The sequence below is a fragment of the Bos mutus genome, chromosome 6 (assembly GCF_027580195.1).
Source record: "Bos mutus isolate GX-2022 chromosome 6, NWIPB_WYAK_1.1, whole genome shotgun sequence".
Taxonomy (NCBI): domain Eukaryota; kingdom Metazoa; phylum Chordata; class Mammalia; order Artiodactyla; family Bovidae; genus Bos; species Bos mutus.
The window spans coordinates 65,971,198-65,994,199 of record NC_091622.1 but is presented as its reverse complement, the minus strand read 5'-3'; the positions used below and the strand labels follow the sequence as shown (position 1 = coordinate 65,994,199).

At 39.6% G+C, this 23,002-nt stretch overlaps 1 protein-coding gene across 1 annotated transcript in view; it reads right to left on the bottom strand.

The window, feature by feature from the left end:
* The window catches only part of GABRB1 (gamma-aminobutyric acid type A receptor subunit beta1), a 469,841-nt gene that overhangs the window by 38,506 nt on the left and 408,333 nt on the right, over window positions 1-23,002 (bottom strand). The window lies entirely within an intron of this gene.

The window sequence follows — 23,002 nt, the reverse complement described above, 5'->3', positions numbered from 1 at the left end:
TAATATATATGTATATATATATGTGAAAATTTTAGGAGCCATGTGATTTTTTGATGATATTTTTATATCTTAATACTTATGAGAGTGAGCTTTAAGTAATTTAGGAGAACATGAGGAGGATTATAGATTGTGGCAGAAGGGTCTATCCTGAAATCTATTCTCCCTTTCATTTTTGCTCCCACTTCCCAGTAGTCTATTTAAGATTATAGAATAGATCATATATTATCATATATTAGAATAGCTTGCATAAAAACAATGAACTGACATATCCAAAAGTCTAAAATTCACTTAAGACATAAAGAAGGCTATATTTGTATCTATCTTCTAGAGACAAAGAGAGTCTTTCTAAGTTTCTTTTCTTTTTTATTCAATCCTTTTGTTTTCAGCCTGTATTCTTATCTTCAAGCTCTGCACTGATATCCGCCTATCCCAAAGACCTGCTGTTCTCCCCTCTTCAGAGGAGAAGCCTCTGGTCATGGAGTGGAGGTGTGGGACTAGGGGTCTGGAGATTTACTTGATTAGACTCTCTGTTTTTCTGTTAATAGTCCCACCTACATCCCTCCTGCCAAAGCTATTTTATTAGGCAATTCCTGAGCTTTTTTTCTGGTGGGGAGGGGTCTGTGTATAAATCTGTTTACCTGCTAAGTTTATTTTTTATTTATATTCACCTCAAATAAAAAAGCATCCAATTCTTTTCCATTTAGAAAGGAGAGAACCGGGGGACTAGAAGCTTGGGTACTTGGATAGGGGTTAGAACAGTGAGATTAAGGAAGAAAGCTGGGTGTGGGGATTTGGTGGGGCCTATTTAATGAAGGCTGCTACCACTTGTGTGACTATTTAGAGTAACTGCTGCTTTCACAGTCCTCTAATAAGATGTGTGTGTGTGTGCTAAGTCACTTTGCAACCCTATGGACCATAGTCTGCTAGGCTCCTCTGTCCATGGGATTCTCCAGGCAAGAATACTGGAGTGGGCTGCGATGCCCTCCTCCAGGGGATTTTCTGAACCCAGGGATCTAACCCACATTTCTTATGTCTCTTGCATTGGCAGGCAAGTTCTTTACCACTAGCACCACCTGGGAAGCTCTTAATAAGAGGTAACATGAACGTGTTAGTTGCTAAGTTGTGTCCGACTCTGCGATGCCATGGACTGTAGCCTGCCAGGCTCCTCTGTCCATGGAATTCTCTAGGCAAGAATACTGGAGAGGATTGCCATTCCCTTCTCTAAGGGATCTTCCTGACCCAGGGATCAAACCCAGATCTCCAGCACTGCAGTCAGATTCTTTACCATTTGAGCCATTCCCTTAATAAGATGTAGGAGAATTTTAAAAGTGGAGAGAGAGAGAGAGAAAGAGAGAGAGAGAGAGAGAGATGACTACCTCTTGTGCATCAGTAGGGGAATGACAGCTTGCCTGGAGCCCACCATGCTTTCCACCTAGAACACTGTTTCCATTTAGGGTGCTCTGGCTATTGGGTCCAAACCCCAAGGGATATGCAAGAAAAACACAACAATATTTGTAAGAAAACCCAGTCATCCCAGGGAAGCAAAACAACCAGAACATTCAAAATAGATGTCATCTCATGAGAAGAAGTGTTGGAGAAAGCAGACAAGAATATGAACTTCTCATTTCCCACCCTTATTCAAAATTTGGGAACACATAAGGATATATGATTAGCATGGAAAAAGTTCCTTACTTCCTTGTTCTGAAACCCATGCTGCTGCTGCTGCTGCTGCTAAGTCGCTTCAGTCGTGTCTGACTCTGTGCGACCCCATAGACGGCAGCCCACCAGGCTCCTCTGTCCCTGGGATTCTCCAGGCAAGAATACTGGAGTGGGTTGCCATTTCCTTCTCCAATGCATGAAAGTGAAAAGTGAAAGTGAAGTCACTCAGTCGTGTCCTACTCTTAGCCCATGCTGCTGCTGCTAAGTCACTTCAGTCGTGTCCGACTCTGTGCGACCTCATGGACGGCAGCCCACAAGGCTCCCCCGCTCCGGGATTCTCCAGGCAAGAACACTGGAGTGGATTGCCATTTCCTTCTCCAATGCATGAAAGTGAAAAGTGAAGGTGAAGTGGCTCAGTCATGTCCGACTCTTAGTTGACCCCATGGACTGTAGCCTACCAGGTTAGGTTTTAATAAAAATGTGTGTTAGATGAATTGACGAGAAGATGCCACTGATGAGGCCAGATTAGTGGCTTGGATGACAGTTTGAACAAATTACAGAGAAGTGGAAAATATAAGGGCCAATATATGAATAGTGGGCATGAGTGAAAGAAGAAGAGGAGCTGTAACACACAAAACCAAAGACAAATTTCCCTGAATTTAATAACTAAACTATTTTGTCTATTGAGGGGCTCATTATATCAGACAACCCTGATATCATTCCTGAACTCTAAGGTAAAATAATAATTTTACAATCTTCCAGACACAAAATAGAGGGTGTTTTCACAGGAAAAGCTATTGGACTTCAGATATACAACTTTAGAAAGGAAGGGATTATAGAATAACAATTCAGAACAGCTAGTGTAAAAGCAAAAGGGCAGCAACTCAGAGACTCAAGAGTCCCATTCTCTGCTGAAATACCACTTCCTTCCAGAGAAGATATATAAAGATCCGAGAACATTACCCAGGGACCTATTTGAGGAAACTATTCTACAGAGGACTCCAGTCAAACAAAGGAATCAGGATGGATAACTAGGATATCATCAGGGAAAGCACTTTGGAAACAGGGGGGCTGGGAAGAATTTTAAGACAACTTTGCTCAAATCTATGGAAACGCATTTGAAAAAAACATAATTTTGTTATAAGAAAAGCATTTGCTAAAGCTTGAATCAGGAGAGGCAGAAGATCAAAATACATGTAGATGTGTGGCTGAGTCCCTTTGCTGTCCATGGAAACTATCACAGCCATACTCCAATATAAAATAAAATAATTTAATTAAACAAACAAACAAAAAGCTTGATATTACCCCTTACAAACAAGCACCAGATTCCAACAGTTAAGAACTGATAATTCTATTTCTACTTAAACAATTCCAAAGTATAAGCTAAGAATAAAAACTTTCAAATTATTTTCATAAACAGAACATATTAGTGAAACAAGATCCAGCAGGACATTAAATAACAATGTATAACATAATTAAATAAACAATGTTTACTCCAGGAGTGCAAATATTCAATATTAGAAAAATTTAGTAATATACTTCATTATATTAACAGATCTAAGGAGAAAAAAAGCATATGATTATATACCACAGGTGCTAAAAAGGCATTTGACAAAATTTAATAGCCAGTCTGTTTTTTTAACAAAACAAACACCACCAATAAATATGACTATATGGATATTTCCATAATGTGGTAAGATATAACTTTCTCAGTCTCAAAACCAGAATCATGTTTATTGTGGAAATAGTGGACTATTCCCATGAAAGTTAAGAACAAAATAAGAGTGTCCACTGTTAGTGCTATTATTTTTAACATTGTTATGGAAACACTAGCCATTAAGTAAGTGAATGAAAATTTTGAACTACAAAGTTTGAAAACTGCTGGTTACGTACACAGGGTTAAAACAGCAAAAGAGACACTGATGTATAGATCAGTCTTATGGACTCTGTGGGAGAGGGAGAGGGTGGGAAGATTTGGGAGAATGGCATTGAAACATGTATAATATCATGTATGAAACGAGTCACCAGTCCAGGTTCAATGCATGATACTGGATGCTTGGGGCTGGTGCACTGGGACGACCCAGAGGGATGGTATGGGGAGGGAGGAGGAAGGAGGGTTTAGGATGGGGAACACATGTATACCTGTGGCGGATTCATTTCGATATTTGGCAAAACTAATACAATATTGTAAAGTTTAAAAATAAAATAAAATTCAAAAAAAAAGAAAAAAAAAGAAAACTGCTGGTTAAAGTATTAAGGTTAATTATACAATTGCATATCCAGTAAGCCCTAAAGAATTAACTGAATGACTATTACAAACAATAGAATTAGTATGATTATGGGGTACAAAATTACTACACAGAAATGAGTGGTTTTCTTATATAAAACAAAAATTTACAATGACTGTTTTTAAAATAGAGACAAGAAATATCTAGTAATAAACTTAGAAACAGGCAAGACTTACATAAAGCAATATTTGAAACACTTTTGAAAAGCACAAAAGAAGCCTTGAACAAATAAAAAGGCATACCATATTTCAAATAGGAAGACTCAACATCATAAGTTCGTTTATAATTTAATGTGATTGCCTAGTAATACCAATGGGCTTTTTTTGGAGGGGGAGGAACTAGACAAAAGTGATTCTAAAATTAAAATAAACAGATTAGACAATCTAAGACAACTGTAAAAATTAAGACTCTTGACTTTGTGCTACTAACCTTAGCTTGACAACCAGGCATGGACTTATGTGTGTGTGTTACTCATTGGATGAGTAGGCATTTATTGAGTGCAGACTATGTGCTGGGAATGGAAAGTTACCATGGTTACAGTAGTGAATGAAACTGACATGGCTCCTGCCCTCTTGGAGATTGCATATTTCATGTAAAATGTTACATATTTCACCACAAAATTCCTTTCTAAATCTTTCTGTGTGGATTGGTTTCCTTTAGTACATGTTCTAATATTTAGGAAAGCTAAAACTACAGTTGCCAAGGTAAAAGATTTAGGTACGCTTATTAAATGAATTTAAGTGATGTCAAAGGTGATATTTGAGCATTCATTTTGGTGCAGCTCGTACATTATAGAGCGGGCTCTGGAACCAGGAATCCTGGTTTTAACTTTCTGTGGTTCTGGAGTCAACATGATGGCAGGAGCTACCTGTTCACCAGCTTCCTGATTGCAGTGAAGTGCTCAGGCCCCATGGTAGGGCCAGTCTGCACTGTGGTGCTGGGAGTCATTTCTAGTTGCCCGGGATAGCCTAGCCTACTACTTCTGTTTTTTAATTTTGTAAGCAGCACTTCCTTATTAAATCTCTTTCTGCTTGTTGCCAAATGGGCTTCTATAACAATTCTGCAACAAAAATCTAGATCTATATATTGTCTTTGTCTTCTAGGGAAGAATTATTTCCTCCAGATTTGGGATTACCAGAGCTTCCATTAAAACCTCTGCCGTGGCCTCTGCTGGTCATTCATTCGCTGTTTCTGTGTCTCACATCCTGCTTTCTAAACTCTGTTCTGTACCTCTGGGGCTGGACTCTGTCTCTCTTGCTTCCTTTAGATGCCCCTAGGAAGAACAGGCTGAAGATTAGACGGTAGAAGGGGAAGGAAAGGCCCTTGATTCTGTCTCTGACAAGGTGGCGGTTGCGTTGCTGGCAGTCGCTGCTGGGACAGTGGGGTGATTCCAGACTCTCGCAGCACCTCTTTTGGCACCTCCACCGACAACCAGGACAGCATTTCTAATAGGATCCAACAGATGCAGGCTCATGGCGCTTGCCTCTGGCTTTTGCTCCCTTAACACCCTTTTCTTTTTTTTCTCTCTTGCTTTTCCAGCTCTTCCAGTCTTTGTAATCAATTCTCTCTATTAAGTCCCCCTTTTTAAAAATTAATTAATTTATTTTGAAGCTAATTACTTTACAATATTGTAGTGGTTTTTGCCATACATTGACATGAATTAGCCATGGTTGTACATGTGTCCCCCATCCTGCACGCCCGCCACCTGCCTCCCCATCCCATCCCTCAGGGTTGTCCCAGTGCACCAGCTTTGAGTGTCCTGTTTCATGCATCAAACCTGCACTGGTTATCTATTTCACGTATGGTAATATACATGTTTCAATGCTACTCTCTCAAATCATCCCACCTGCACCTTCTCCTACAGAGTCCAAAAGTCTGTCCTTATATCTGTGTCTCTTTTGCTGTCTAGCATATAGGGTTGTCGTTACCATCTTTCTAAATTCCATATATGTATTAATATACTGGATTGGTGTTTTTCTTTTTGACGTACTTCTCTGTATAATAGGCTCCAGTTCCATCCACCTCATTCCCTTTTTGAAAAACCTTGAGTGGTTTCTGCTTTCCCACTGAGTTTCTGTCAACACATGGTACATCTTATTGTGCAAATATTTTATCTGTTTACATAGTTTTGTGTTTATCTCTGTCTTTTGTCTCCTCCATCTCTCATTATATTATGTACTTTTTGAGAGCAAAGACCTTCTTTTATTCATTAAAGCAATTCTCGAATCCTAGAACACATTTTGCCCATAGTTACGCATCCAATATATGTATTTGTGAATAAATGAATTTATGAATGCTGTTTGCTGCTTAGGGGTCTGCATTTATTGTCTCAAACTGGTAACCTGATATATAATTTATTTGGTAGCATTTTTGAGTCAGATACACTTTTGATTACAGTGATTCTGCCTACAGGAGCATTACAGGTGGGTCTGGGCCCCAAGGAAATGGAAAAAGCTGCTTATTAATTTTAGGCTTATTGAGTAACTAGGTGATAAATTACAACCTCAGGCTGATCTTCAAGTTGTGGGATTCTATGGGAGAAATATGTAAGCAATATCTAGAGTTGAAGGACCAGAAATGGTTCAGTTTGGAATTGAGAGGGGAGAAGATAGTAGTGAGCTTAAAATTTCTCATTGCCCCCTCTTCTGCAGGGCAGCAGAACCCTTCAGTGCCAGGCCCAATAGCAGAGCAGGAGTACGGCTATCAGTCACTGTGAATTTTAATAGGATTTAATGATTTATACAGTCAGTGGTCTGGGTCTGTATTCCCAAGCTCACTTGACTTTGTTTAACTAAAACCTCGTAGGCTGAGTGTTCAAGGCACTGAAATAATTACAGATGATTTTGGGGGAAAAAAATAATGCTCACTCCATTTTAGGTAGAAGTGTGAGTTCTCATGGGAACAATAATGGCAGCCGGATCCAAAGGAAAGAAGAGAGGCCTAGAAATAAACTATTATTCAAAGATTACACAAGGACATTTTGCCACAGAGAGCGAACATCAATTTACTCACACCCAAACAACCTATTTACCAAAGGTTCCCTTTATGAACCAGTGACTTCACACAGTGTCTCAAAGCCTGAACACTTGGATACCAAGGATATTGTTTCCTAGCAACAATAACCACACAGAAGCTCTCAGAATTTCCTCTCAGCCCCTGGGGACTTCTTAGTGGTGCAGAAAGTACAGATAAAATTAAGTTGATGTCAGTGGATAAAGATGCATGGAGCTAGTACAAATGTACAAGGAACTGGATGTTAGTATTTCTCTTTACTTCTTGAAACACTCTATTTTGGATGCATTTTCTAACTAGGAAATAAAAATTACTCCCTGCTGTGCTTAATAGAGCTGGGAAGATGGTCTAAAATTGTACTGAACTGTGTTTTAGAGAATAGAGAGATTTCAGCTTCTAATCCACAAGTGGACATAAGTAAATGTATTTCCCTCTGTGGCGTGGCCACAGCCTTATCGCAAGTTTCGCAGTGTGGGGCTTGATTGGTTTAAGCCAGTTGTTAAAACTCCATCCTCTTTGCTATGGTGATTGGCTCACGGTTAAGCAATAAGTCATGTCTAAAACAATTAAGTTATAGCAGTCTCCTGGCCACCTTTTTTGCTTGGAAATATGTGTGTGACCCAAGTTGGTCCTGTCCTAGAGAAAGCTAGGAATTGTGCTTAAAATTTGGAGGAGAGAAGTTCTCCCTTTCTCTTTTAGCTGTAGGTAAGTAAGAAATGCTCAGTGGAAAGTGGCCAGTCTAGCTATGAAAGCCGGTTTCTTCCCTTCTTGTTTACGCCAGTCATTATTAGCACCTAATTGAAATCACTCGTGATCAAGATTTTAGTTGACCTATTGAAATAGATTTAGTAGTCTGCCCCTCTCTACCTGCCCCTCATGCTACCTTCCACATGAGGGCCAAAATATTAGGAATTTATCAACATCTCTGGTCTAGGAGCTATGTAGATCCTTCCTATTACAAAGTTATTAGATATTTGTAATGGTGCATCTCTGAAGCAGATAAGAAATCTGTCTCTGTTCTTTTTTTTTTTTATTTTTTATTTTTTCTGTCTCTGTTCTTAGCCGCTCACTCAGTCATGTCCAACTCTTTGCAACTCCATGGACCATAGCCTGCCAGGCTTCTCTGTCCATGGGCAAAATTACTTAAGTGGGTTGCCATGCCCTCCTCCAAGGGATCTTCCCAACCCAGGAATCGAACCCAGGTCTCTCATATTGCAGGTGGATTCTTTACCATCTAAACCACTAGAAAGCTGTTGCTGCTGCTGCTGCTGCTAAGTCACTTCAGTCGTGTCCGACTCTTCACGACCCCATGGACTGCAGCCCACCAGGCTCCTCCGCCCATGGAATTTTCCAGGCAAGAGTACTGGAGTGGGGTGCCATTGCCTTCTCCGACTAGAAAGCTAGTTGGATCTAATCCTTTAAGTGGCTCCAAGTCTATTGTAGCACTTACTCTAAAGGCTACTTGAGATTCCTTTCTCACTTATCTCTGTATCCTAAGAAGCAATAAAGCAACCAGGGAAGCCAGATTTTTAAAGCATTCTCACAAGTATTAAGAAACTGTAGGTACAAATCTAGGCAACAAGCCACTTTATAACTGACTCCTACCTGATGACTCACCATTTGAGTTGTCATCCTGTCCCTAGGAATGGCACTCTTACTATTTTCTTAGTCAACCCAACAGTTAATTAGATTTCTAGGTAATCATTAGAAAATATGTCTGTATAATAAGTAAAAATTCATCTTTTCTGAGAGCATTCACCATCTGATCTTTATCTACCCCTTGTGCCAATAGAAAACAAGCCAACTACATTTCTTATGTGACAGTACCTCTTATGTTTGAGCACACATCTGGTCATCCCTTTCATTGTTTCCTTCTTTAGGTTCTGGTCCTTCCCAGGATATACTCAACCTATGAAACCTCTCCTCTCAGTAGTTCCCAGGTTGCTGATATACTCCCTGAACCATGGGAACCCCAACTGAGGGGTGGCCATGTCTACCTCATCCCTTACCCCTCCTTTTGCATTATCTGGCAACTTTTCCTGTTGAACTGACTCACCCCCACGATTAAACCTGCCCTGGTCATTGATCCACTTCTGAGTGATTTAGAAATTCAGCAGCATCAGATTTGGAATTATGTCACATCCTTAGATTTGAAATCTTCAAGTCCAGGTTGCTGGTTTCGTAAGCATTCCTTGAGAGGTCCTATGCTATTTCCAGCCAGATCTAAGATGCTCAAGAAGCAGAGTCAGGATTCTCAGTCTTCTTCTCATGCTGGTCAAACCTGGCCAGTTCCTATGTTTGCCCAATGTGTAAATTTCAAGAATGACTTTCCAAAAGACCTGCTCCTTCATATCTGATTGTTTAATACGGCATAATCCATTAATGTTGTCTATATTTGGTCATCCCCTTTTAAAGGCTTTTAGATCCCAAGTGCCTTTGCTTTTAGAGACAGCTTCCCACTTTATTTTCAATTATTAAAATGTATTCACATTTCATGTTAAACTTAATTTATGTGTCACTAATAAAAGTACTAATAAAAAAAGTGAAAGTGAAGTTGCTCAGTCGTGTCCGACTCTTTGCGACCCGTGGACTGTAGCCCACCAAGCTCCTCCGTCCATGGGATTCTCCAGGCAAGAATACTGGAGTGGGTTGTCATTTCCTTCTCCAAATTTAAAAAGTCACTAATAAAAAAATAAAACCACTAGAACATTCAGGTAGGACCTAAATCAAATCTCTAACGATTATACAGTGGAAGTGAGATGTAGATTTAGGGGACTAGATCTGATAGACAGAGTGCCTGATGAACTATGGATGGAGGTAGGTGACATTGTACAGGAGACAGGCATCAAGACCATCCCCAAGAAAAATAAATGCAAAAAAGTAAAATGACTGTCTGAGGACGCCTTACATATAGCTGTGAAAAGAAGAGAAGGCAAAAAGCAAAGGAGAAAAGGAAAGATATACCCCATTTGAATGCAGAGTTCCAAAGAATAGCAAGGAGAGATAAGAAAGGCTTCCTCAGTGATCAGTGCAAAGAAAAAGAGGAAAACAATAGAATGGGAAAGACTAGAGATCTCTTCAAGAAAATTAGAGGTACCAAGGGAACATTTCATGCAAAGATGGGCACAATAAAGGACAGAAATGGTATGTACCTAACAGAAGCAGAAGATATTAAGAAGAGGTGGCAGGAATACACAGAAGAACTGTACAAAAAAGATCTTCATGAACCAGATAATCATGATTGTGTGATCACTCACTTAAAACCAGACATCCTGGAATGTGAAGTCAAGTGGGCCTTAGAAAGCATCACTACAAACAAAGCTAGTGGAGGTGATGGAATTCCAGTTGAGCTATTTCAAATCCTGAAAGATGATGCTGTGAAAGTGCTGCACTCAATATGCCAGCAAATTTGGAAAACTCAGCAGTGGCCACAGGACTGGAAAAGGTCAGTTTTCATTCCAATCCCAAAGAAAGGCAATGCTAAAGAATGTTCAAACCACCCCACAATTGCACTCATTTCACATGCTAGCAAAGTAATGCTCAAAATTCTCCAAGCTAGGCTTCAACAGTACATGAACTGAGAACTTCCAGATGTTCAAGTTGGATTTAGAAAAGGCAGAGGAACCATAGATCAAATTGCCAACATCTGTTGGATTATCAAAAAAGCAAGAGAGTTCCAGAAAAACATCTATTTCTGCTTCATTGACTACGCCAAAGCCTTTCTGTGGATCACCACAAACTGGAAAATTCTGAAAGAGATGGGAATATCAGACCACATGACCTGCCTCTTGAGAAATGAGTATGAAGGTCAGGAAGCAACAGTTAGAAGTGGACATGGAACAACAGACTGGTTTCAAATAGGGAAAGGAGTACATCAAGGCTGTCTGTTGTCACCCTGCTTATTTAACTTATATAGAGAGTACATCATGAGAAATGCTGGGCTGGAAGAAGCACAAGCTGGAATCAAGATTACTGGGAGAAATATCAATAACCTCAGATGTGCAGATGACACCACCCTTATGGCAGAAAGTGAAGAAGAACTGAAGAGCCTCTTGATTAAAGTGAAAGAGGAGAGTGGAAAAGTTGGCTTAAAGCTCAACATTCAGAAAACTAAGATCATGGCATCCAGCCCCATCACTTCATGGGAAATAGATGGGGAAACAGTGGAAACAGTGGAAGACTTTATTTTTATGGCTCCAAAACCACTGCAGATGGTCACTGCAGCCATGAAATTAAAAGACGCTTACTCCTTGAAAGAAAAGTTATGACCAACCTAGACAGTATAGTAAAAAGCAGAGACATTACTTTGCCAGCAAAGGTCCATCTAGTGAAGGCTATGGTTTTTCCAGTGGTCATGTATGGATTGAGGGTTGGACTATAAAGAAAGCTGAGCACCAAAGAATTGATGCTTTTGAACTGTGGTATTGGAGAAGACTCTTGAGAGTCCCTTGGACTGCAAGGAGATCCAACCAGTCCATCCTAAAGGAGATCAGTCCTGGGTGTTTATTGGAAGGACTGATGTTGAAGCTGAAACTCCAATACTTTGGCCACCTGATGCGAAGAACTGACTCATTGGAAAAGATCCTGATGCTGGGAAAGATTAAAGGAGGGAGGAGAAGGGGATGACAGAGGATGAGATGGTTAGATGGTATCACCAACTCAATGGACATGAGTTTGAGTAAACTCCGGGAGTTGTTGATGGACAGGGAGGCCTGGCATGCTGCAGTCCATGGGGTCACTAAGAGTCAGTCCATGGGGTCGCCAAGAGTTGTACATGATTGAGTGACTTTCACTTTCACTTTTCCTTTATGTATTTTGGATCCAATAATTTAAGATCTTTGATAAACTCATAGTATGTAGATATTTTGCCTATAGTACTTGATGGTGAAATGATTTTGCTGGAGCCTAGATACCAACTGGGCTCTAGTACACTGCCTAAGATCTCCTTCTATGTTTTCTTTATTTGAAATACATCCAGTTTCTCCTAAATTTACCACTGGTGGGAATTCTGCTGCCATCATCAGATCTTCTGATCCTGACTGTGGCTTGTTCTGACATGTAAACTGGCTCCCACCCGGAATTTCTCAAGATGAAATTGTCTGGCAGGTTGGACTGCATGCACTAGCCTTCCCCATGGGTGATTCAGGTGCCTCTCTCAGGCTGAGCCTGTCTGACCCTGTCTGACCTCCTTCCCCTACCATTTTTTCTGGCCTCATACTGATGAAGTTCCCACATGCTTTCTGCCATACCTGTCCAAATCACAGTCTTCTTGGTATAGCTAGCTAGCAAAGAGCAATGCTTTTCTTATTCTAGTCACCTGTTAAAGCAGCACAAGTTTAAATGAGCTTTTTGACAGTCATATTATTTTTCCCCTTTGGATTCAAACATAGGATCTAATATAGTCCCCATTAAATTGATCTAATTCAATTTGACTTGCTGTTGAGATTTTTTTTTAATATTTATTTGCTTACCTGTGCTTCATGTTTTCTTCAGATTTGATAAACATGCCTTTTTATCATTATTCTCTTGATTAAGACAAATGTGGGATGTCAGAGACAAAGATAGAGCTCTGTTATAGTCTATTGGCAATGTTCCTTTAGATTGATATAAAAAATCTTTAATCAGCATTTTTCAGGGTGGCATCATCATCTATTCATTTAATATTCACCTAATGGTTTTAGCTTTGAGTCTCTATCTCCATATGTATCAGTATCAAGTCTATTTTGACTTGTGTTTGGAGAAATCAAGCTACTTCTGTGGATTACTGAGAACTTTTCTATGGGATCCGGGGCTAGAATCTTTCCCAGACTGAATCAGCCTTATCAGCCTAAGTGTCTTTGAATTTGTCTTCGAACCTTCTGGAACGTGGAGTGGTATATTCCATTCTGTCAACACTATACTTGTTTAGTGTACTAATGGTGTGTAGGCTCATGATAATAACTTTCCCTTCACAATGCCCAGCTAATGGAGCTATATTGAATTAATGTATGTGGCCGCATATGTTTTAGGCAAATTATTGGTTAAAGATCAGAATCAGGGTTACTGTATGGCCAAAATCACTGGTGAAGTAGAAGATAATCACATCTGGAAATGCTAAAATCTTACTATTAAGTGTTTGTCTTATGTGTTTTTTTACCAATGGAAGTTACTCAGTACAGATAACTACTAGCCATCTGCATTTTATTGTCTTAATAGTCAAAGGAGAATATTTTATATCTCAAAAAATTCTTATCCATCTCTTTTTAACTTATATAAATTTCAATGTAGTTAATAGTGGTATCTCTTTATGTGCTGACAATGGATTTTTTATTTTAAAAAACTTACATGTGAATATATAAAAATCTTTTAAAAATAGAACCCCAGTAAATTATTTTTTTTATGTTCTAAAAAATGCCTAAATATAAGTTCAAATCTGTGAAAATTATTTGTATGCCCTGTAGAGGGCAGTCAAGACCTTCCAGATTTATAGGCAGAGACAGGATAGTGTCTGAACAGTTGATTATTTTCAATTGCAGGAGTTTTACATTTTTCCTGACTATTTTAGCTTTGAATAACTGATTCCCACAAGGTTTTATTTTAAAATTCATTTATGTTAAATAACACTAGAACAATTCTGATTAATATATCTAGTCACAGATTCATAGTTTTAGCTAGAAATACATACAACTCTAATTGCTACTAGAATGACTATAACAAATGACTTGTTTCGGTATATTTAATGGTTAAGTTGTAATCTCACTACATCTTCAAAAGTACAGACTATGCTAGTTTAGCCATGTACATGAGTTAACAAACATTTATGTGTAGAAAATTGACCCATCCTTCACATATCTTATTATTATTATGCAACTCGTAGCAATAAAATGCACTGAACTAAAAATCAGCCTTCTATCAGGTCAAAGTTAATTTTAATTTATATTAACTAACTTGCCTAGTTCCTAATTTCTTTTATCTATAAGCTATGTCTTTTAGTTTCATTTACCATATCAATCACATTCAGACACCGTTTACTGAGACCCATTCCATTCAGTTTCTAAATGATGCCTTCTACATTTGTGAATGAAGAGTATGTAGTCCCTGCCTGGATTTTCACAAATACGTTGCACACAACATACAGTAATAAATATAGTAGCCTTAGGAAGCATCACTATGAACAAAGCTAGCGGAGCTGATAGAATTCCAGTTGAGCTATTTCAAATCCTAAAAGATGATGCTGTGAAAGTGCTGCACTCAATATGTCATCAAATTTGGAAAACACAGCAGTGGCCACAGGACTGGAAAAGGTCAGTTTTCATTCCAATCCCAAAGGCAATGCCAAATAATGCTCAAACTACCCCACAATTGCACTCATTTTACACGCTAGCAAAGTAATGCTCAAATTCTTCAAGCTAGCCTTCAATAGTACATGAATCGAGAACTTGAAGATGTTCAAGCTGGATTTAGAAAAGACAGAGAAACCAGAGATCAAATGGCCAACATCCACTGAATCATAGAAAAAGCAAAAGAATTCCAGAAAAACATCTATTTCTGCTTCATTGACTATGCTAAAGCCTTTGACTGTATGGATCACAACAAACTGTGGAACATTTTTAAAAAGATGGAAATATCAGATCACCTTATCTGCCTCCTGAGAAATTTGTGTGCAGGTCAAGAAGCAACAGTTAGAGCAAGACATACACAATAGACTGGTTCAAAATTGGCAAAGGAGTACCTTAAGGCTGTCTATTGTCACCCTGCTTATTTAACTTCTATGCAGAGTACAATATGCAAAATGCCAGGCTGGATGAAGCACAGGCTGGAATTAAGATTGCTGGGAGAAATATAAATAATCTCAGATAAGCAGATGATAGAAAGTGAGGAGGAACTAAAGAGCCTCTTGATGAAAGTGAAAGAGGAAGATGAAAAAGCTGGCTTAAAACCCAACATTAAAAGAACAAAGATCATGGCATCTGGTCCCATCACTTTATGGCAATAGATAAGGAAACAATGGAAACAGTGACAGACTTTATTTTCTCGGGCTTCAAAATCACTGCAGATGGTGACTGCAGCCATGAAATTGAAAGATGCTTGCTCCTTGGAAGAAAAGCTTTGACCAACTTAGCTATTAAAAAGAAGAGACATTACTTTGCTGACAAAGGTCCATCTAGTCAAAGCTATGGTTTTTCCAGTAATCATGTATGGATGTGAGAGTTGGACCATAAAGAAGGCTGAGTGACGAAGGATTGATACTATTCAACTGCGGTGTTGAAGAAGACTCTACAGAGTCCCTTGTACTGCAAGGAGATCAAACCTAAAGGAAATCAATCCTAAAGGAAAACCTAAATGAAATCAATCCTAAAGGAAATCAACCCTGAATATTCATTGGAAGGACTGATGCTGAAGCTGAAGCTCCAATACTTTGGCTACCTGATGTGAAGAGCTGACTCTTTAGAAATAAGACCCTGATGCTGGGAAAGATTGAAGGCATGGAGAAATGGGGATGACTGAGGATGAGATGGACTCAATGGGCATGAGTTTGAGCAAGCCCTGGGAGTTGGTGAAGGACAGGGAAGCCTGGCGTGCTGCAGTCCATGGGGTTGCAAAGAGTCAGACACAACTGAGTGACTGAACAACAACAACAACAGCCAAGCTCTAGCATCTAAAGGTGGTTGGTTTTATTTTCCAACAAGACAATAAATGGGCTTTTCTCTTGCAATTCTCAACCATTTTTGAATATCCCATGTTCTTTTGGATTTCCTTTAGGATCAAGTTGGATAGCTCTAGCAACTAGGAGGCCATGTGCTTTTGTGGCTCACAAACTATTATATGTTTTTGTATAATTTCTTGGCTTTTGAAATCCTTGTGAATAGAATGTTGAAGAGCTGACAGTTCACAGTTGTTTGTATCTACAATTTATCTGTGCTCATTCCCAAGTGCTAGATTGGTGTCATGGAGGTTATTGTGGCAGGCTTGTTGGGCACATTAATATCTGTGTTTTAAAAATTGCATTTTGTCTGGGCATGACGGGGGAAAAAAAAAACCCTATCAGATTATTACTGGTTTTGCTGGAATTGATTTTTCACTCCCTGTAACTTGGCAGTTACACTGATGAAACATGTGGCTCACTGCCATTTTATTTATGTTGAGGGTTTTATTTCTGATGTCCATGAAATAAGGAGATAGGCAAATATAAATTTATCTTTGAAGATGCTTGATGTAGAAGTCTGAGAACAGCAGTTAGGAAAGGGCATTGTTCTAATGTTATTGCCTGATCTCAGGCCAGGGAAGAAAAATGGTGAGTATCATTTCATTTCAGAGGAGGGAAATGAAAGTACAGATTTCCATGACCTGGTTGGGAAAGCTGAATGTTTCCAAGTTTCTATCTGTGGAAAAGGGGCCAATAATCTGCAGTACCTGACTCATAGGGAAGGTAAAAAAGATTGTTTTTGCAGTTACAGCTACAGAATGCTTCTTAGAAGCAATCTATCTTCAAAATACTTACAAGCATTACACAGGCATCGCCTGTTGCTTCTGGATAGGTCTGTAGCCTTGTTCTCAACCAAGGGTGGCTTCCTCTGCCCAGGGGACATGTGGCGACACCTGAAGGCATTTTGGCTGTGACAACGTGCGGGATGGATGCTATACTAGTGACTAGAGGCCAGGGATGATGCTTGATGCTCTGCAATAGTCAGGGCCATGCTCTGCATGAATTATCCAGCCCAGCATGCCAGTAATGCTGATGTTGGGACACTTTGGTCCATAGCTAGAGGGTAGAATGTGCTTGGTAGAAGGTCATATTAAGACTATGGGGGAGGGGAGGGATGGATAGAGAGTTTGGGATCGACATGGACACACTGCTATATTTAAAATGAATAACCAAAAGGATCTGCAGTATAGCACAGGGGACTCTGCTCAATATTACGTATTAATACTAACTTAGACGGGAAAAGAATATGAAAAGGAATTTCAAATTCTGCTGCTGCTGCTGCTAAGTTGCTTCAGTTGTGTCTGACTCTGTGCGACCCCATAGATGGCAGCCCACCAGGCTCCCCTGTCCCTGGGATTCTCCAGGCAAGAACACTGGAGTGGGTTGCCATTTTCTTCTCCAATGCATGAAAGTGAAAAGTGAAAGTGAAGTCGCTCAGTCATGTCCGACTCTTAGCAACCCCATGGACTGCAGCCTTCCATGGGATTTTCCAGGCAAGAGTACTGGAGTGGGGTGCCATTGCCTTCTCTGAGAACTGTCTAGCACATAGCTAATAATAAAGTTTCTTAAGAGGTAAAAAAAGAAAAGGCTATTTGTATTGATGATATGGCAAGTGGTTCATAATTTACTTAGATCTCATTCTAAGCAGACAGATCTTTCATGAAAGGAAGACATAGACTTCTTTTGTCCTCAAATCACAAATACAGTTTTTTATAATCTAAGGGCCTCAGGCCAAGACAGTAAGATTGTGGTTACATGCTACTGGGGGCTGGGTAGAGGGAAAATTGACCTTGGGTAACCTGACTAACAAGCAAGGCAAATTCTTGACTCTTTGGTTTAAAAGACACTAGCCTGTAAGAGGAGAAGGAAATGGCACCTGACTCCAGTACTCTTCCCGAGAAAATCCCATGGATGGAGGAGCCTGGTAGGCTGCAGTCCATGGGGTCGTAAAGAGTCAGACACGACTGAGCGACTTCACTTTCACTTTTCACTTTCGTGCATTGGAGAAGGAAATGGCAACCCACTCCAGTGTTCTTGCCTGGAGAATCCCAGGGATGGGGGAGCCTGTTGGGCTGCTGTCTATGGGGTAGCACAGAGTTGGACATGACTGAAATGACTTAGCAGCAGCAGCAGCCTGAAAGAAGGATGTCCATATACACAAACTTTCTGAATAATTCTTTTCACCCTCAACTCTCCCAACACATAACATAATTTAAAGAGACTTCAAGGAAGAGAACAGGGGGAAAAGAGCAGAGAGGAAGGAAGAATCAGATGTGAATTTGGGAAGCCCCGGTTGCCTCTGCCCCTTCATGCTGGATTCTATGGTGGGGGTATGATGCTAGACAGCTGCTTTAAAGTTCTGGATAGGAGTGGAGCCTGTGCTTTATGCTGAAGGCAAGCAAGTATTGCAGAAAGCATTATTCATCCCACTATTTATGACAACGGCTGCTTTGTTAAAGCTGCAGAGTGCTAGAGACAGCTCCATCTGAGTTTCTTGTGGGTTTTTAATAGCGGGGGAGGTTTCCAGAGGGTTGTGGTTGGCAGATGTGCCCTGGGAGAAAACTTGTGGTCGAGAAAGACATCTCAGTGTTACGTCATTGGAAGGATACAGCATGGACAGGGCTGAAAAACCCAGTTAAGTCTTGGGCATGTTGCTAGTGCTGCAAGCGTTCAGTGGGATCTGGACTGGCACCCACAGAATGCCTAGTTGCCATTAGAGTGAGACCTGATTTCACCTGTGCTGTGATGCAAACAGGAAAAGTTATCTCTGAGGTCAGAGGCTGGCCTAGGACCCAATGATGGAGCATAAAAGGAGAACAGCTCCTCTCTGACCCCCTGTGCAATGCACCCTAAGTAATTTCAGAGCTTAGGATCAGCCCCAGGGGGAGGAGTGGCACAAAAGAGCGACACTGCCCACAGACCAAGTCACATCCCCTCCGCCCCCCTGGCATTTACCCTGGTGTCTTCTGAGCTCACCGTCAACACCCAGGGAAGAGCATGAAGAAAGAAAGAGTCCTGGTGTTCCTGAGTCTACACCTGAGGGTTTGAGGAAGAGCTGAACTTGAGTGATTATGTATAAATTATGAGAGTAATTTACATTTAAAATAAATTTTTAAATTTACACAGTTTAAAACTAAATGGATACATTTTAGTTTATAGATTGAAAATTTTACCTATATTAGCTGTATCTGTGGGGGGAAAAAGTATAGAGATTACGAAGTCTAGCGTCTTGTTCCTACTCTCTACACAGTCTCTAAAGGCCATATTAGAACCTGAGCAAAAAGATGCACAATTAGCATCTCATAAAACAACATAGCTGGGGCTGTAAGACTGGAATGGGTGAAAATTTCTTCCCAAAGAATCTCCATTTAGATGTTTTCAATCTTATGAATTGGTGCTCAATTTCCAGAAGTTCATGATATCAAAATAAGTATTTTAAAATTGTACTAGAAGAATCCTTTAGCATAGTCTTTTTTTATGCTATACTTTTGGATTTTTCAGCTGTACTTTGGTTTAATCCACATGATGCTGCCCAAAGGACCCTGAAACTGAAGATAATGGTGTCCACTGATCTAGATTGCTTTTAAGCAGGTACTCTGGTTATTAATTTTCATTCAAAAGGAAGTCTTTAGCTGGGTTATTTTTTTTCTAGAGATGAAACCAGTCTATCTTCCTCAGAATTCTTTGAGAAATTCCATATCAATATTCATCTTAAAACCCCACAGCTTGCCTATTTCTTTCTTGTTGAAGATTATCTTTTTTTTTTTTTTTCCTTTTTTTTTTTTCTCTAATTTTATTTTATTTTTAAACTTTACATAATTGTATTAGTTTTGCCAAATATCAAAATGAATCCGCCACAGGTATACATGTGTTCCCCCATCCCGAACCCTCCTCCTCCTCCCTCCCCATACCATCCCTCTGGGCCGTCCCAGTGCACCAGCCCCAAGCATCCAGCATCATGCATCGAACCTGGACTGGCAACTCGTTTCCTACATGATATTTTACATGTTTCATTGCCATTCTCCCAAATCTTCCCACCCTCTCCCTCTCCCACAGAGTCCATAAGACTGTTCTATACATCAGTGTCTCTTTTGCTGTCTCGTACACCGGGTTATTGTTACCATCTTTCTAAATTCCATATATATACGTTAGTATACTGTATTTATGTTTTTCCTTCTGGCTTACTTCACTCTGTATAATAGGCTCCAGTTTCATCCACCTCATTAGAACTGATTCAAATGTATTCTTTTTAATGGCTGAGTAATACTCCATTGTGTATATGTACCACAGCTTTCTTATCCATTCATCTGCTGATGGACATCTAGGTTGCTTCCATGTCTTGGCTATTATAAACAGTGCTGCGATGAACATTGGGGTACACGTGTCTCTTTCCCTTCTGGTTTCCTCACTGTGTATGCCCAGCAGTGGGGTTGCTGGATCATAAGGCAGTTCTATTTCCAGTTTTTTAAGGAATCTCCACACTGTTCTCCATAGTGGCTGTACTAGTTTGCATTCCCACCAACAGTGTAAGAGGGTTCCCTTTTCTCCACACCCTCTCCAGCATTTATTATTTGTAGACTTTTGGATTGCAGCCATTCTGACTGGTGTGAAATGGTACCTCATGGTGGTTTTGATTTGCATTATCTTTTGCTAAAAAAGTATTAGTAAGCAACTGTTTGTTGATACCTGATTAGATGTTCCATGCAGTAAGACCTTTTAATTCTGAGGCAAGCAATATACATCATTCAACTCATACAACAGCCAGTTAGGAAGAAATTATTATCTCCATAGTAATCATTAGGATGCTGAGGTTTAGTCTGTTTAGGGAACACAGTCACAAACTATGTTAGGGCAGCATTTCTAAAATCTTTCTTCCCTACCACACTACCTAGGTTTATTCTTGTTAATTTATACTACAAATTTATACTTCTAGTTATATGCTATAGAAAGAATGACTCTGTACCTTACTAGGTTGAAGCTTATGAAAGTGCTGATATTTGACCTTTTATGGACCAAAGCCAGCAATTTCATGTGTGTAATCTTATTATAGTGCAGCATGCAGTGGCTCAGCTCAGGTAAAAAAGTGTGAGAGTCTGTGGACTGGTTTTGATCTATTACCCCATTCATATCTCAGATTGTACTGCTAATCTGTAATCTTGAATAGAATGAGGAATTGAAAAGATATGCGTAAGTCATTTTGAATCCATCACCCCAGAAGGAAAAGATGTCAGAGCAGTTCTTATGTGATGGAGAGAAACAGACATGGAATTCTGGTCTCAGCTCTGCCACTTACCGCTTCTGACCTCTCCTAAGGTGGAGCCATGCTGAGTCTCAGCTACCTTTTCTGTGAAATGAGGCTAATCATAATGATCTCACAGAGATGTGATTACTGAAAAATTTAATTAAAAACAAAAGTGTTTATTGCATGCTTACTATGCCCAGGCATTGGGATGAGTTTTTGGTGCACACAGATCAATAAAATCTTTACTCTGCCTTTTATCCTAAAGGAGTTCATCACTTTCAGAGATAAGAGAAATAAATAAATACAATATAATGTTAAAAGTGCTAAAATAATGGAATGTACAAAATGTTACAGAAGCAGCAAGGAGGAAATGTAACAGTCATCCACTAGAGCAACTTGAGTGTGGAAAGCTCATGTGTCATTCAGTTCAGTTTAGTTCAGTCGCTCAGTCATGTCCAACTCTCTGCGACCCCATGGACTGCAGCACGCCAGGCTTCCCTGTCCATCACCAGCTCCTGGAGGTTGCTCAAACTCATGTCCATTGAGTCAGTAATGCCATCCAACCATCTTATTCTCTGTTGTCCCCTCTCCCCCTGACTTCAATCTTTCCAATGAGTCAGCTCTTCGCATCAGGTGGCCAAAGTCTTGGAGCTTCAGCTTTAGCATCAGTCTTTCCAATGAATATTCAGGACTGATTTCCTTTAGGATTGACTGGTTGGATCTCCTTACAGTCCAAGGGACTCTCAAGACTCTTCTTCAACACCATGGTTCAAAAGTATCAATCTTTCATTGCTCAGCCTTCTCTGTGGTCCAACTCTCACATCCTTACATAACTACTGAAAAAACCATAGCTTTGACTAGACAGACCTTTGTCGGTAAAGTAATGTCTCTGCTTTTTAATATGCTGGCTAGGTTTCTCATAGCTTTTCTTCCAAAGAGCAACTTTCTTTTAATTTCATGGCTGCGTTCACCATTTGCAGTGATTTTGAATGTTCATACTCTAATAAGCTTTTTACTAAATATTGGTTGAATAAATGAAGGATTCATGGACGTTGAGGAAGAAGATTGGGAATAGAACTTTTCTTTGCCTCTTTCATATCCTCACTGCCCTCTCACTAGTCAAATCATGTCAGCCTAACTGGTGTCTCTCTCCTCCTCTCATGAACTTCTTTCTGCAATAGCTTGTTTTATGTTTTATGGTAATTCAACAAAGAAGAAAAATGTATTCCTGGTATGATTTTAAACTGGCAAGACTGGAAAATATTTCAAATGCACAGCAAAGAAAACAAAAGAACAAAAAAGGCAACCTACAGGATGGGAGAAAATATTTACAAATCATATATCTGGATAAGGGGTTAATATCCAAAATATACAAGGAATTCATACAACTCAATAGCAAAATGCCAAATAATCCAATTAAAAAATTGTGCAATGAACCTGAATACACATTTTCTCATGACATAGAATTGGCTAACATGTATATGAAAAGGTGTTCAACATCATTAATTACCAGGGAATTACAATTCAAAATCACAAGGACATACCACCTCATACCTGTTAGAATAGCTATTATCAAAGAGAAAGATACCTTTTGGTAAGGATGTGGGGGGAATAAAAGAACTCTTGTGCACTGTTTATGGGAAAGTATATTGATACATATGATATGGAAAATATTATGGAATTTTCTCAAAAAATAAAAAAAAGAAACTACCTTACAATCCAGCAATTTCACTTTCAGATATTATCCAAAGCAGATGAGCTCATTATCTCAAAGGGATATCTGCATTCCCATGTTCATTGTACACACACACACATACCTAGATACTGTTTGCCATTTGTGAGCACAGGATGAACCTGCTGGATACTATGCTAAATGAAATAATGACACAGGAAGACAAATATCATCTGATCTCACTTACATGTGGAATTAATGGCTTACTTCCCAAATCAGCTGGGCCCTTTTAAGTTTCTAGCTTACCTGATCTCTCAGGTGTACTTATTGTTGCTGATTACTTTCTCTCAGAACCTCACCTTTTCTCAATTTTTTGAATTTTCATTTCTGTGCTCTCTTCTTGTCTGTCTCTGACAGTTTCTCTCCCTCTTGGGGTTTTCTCT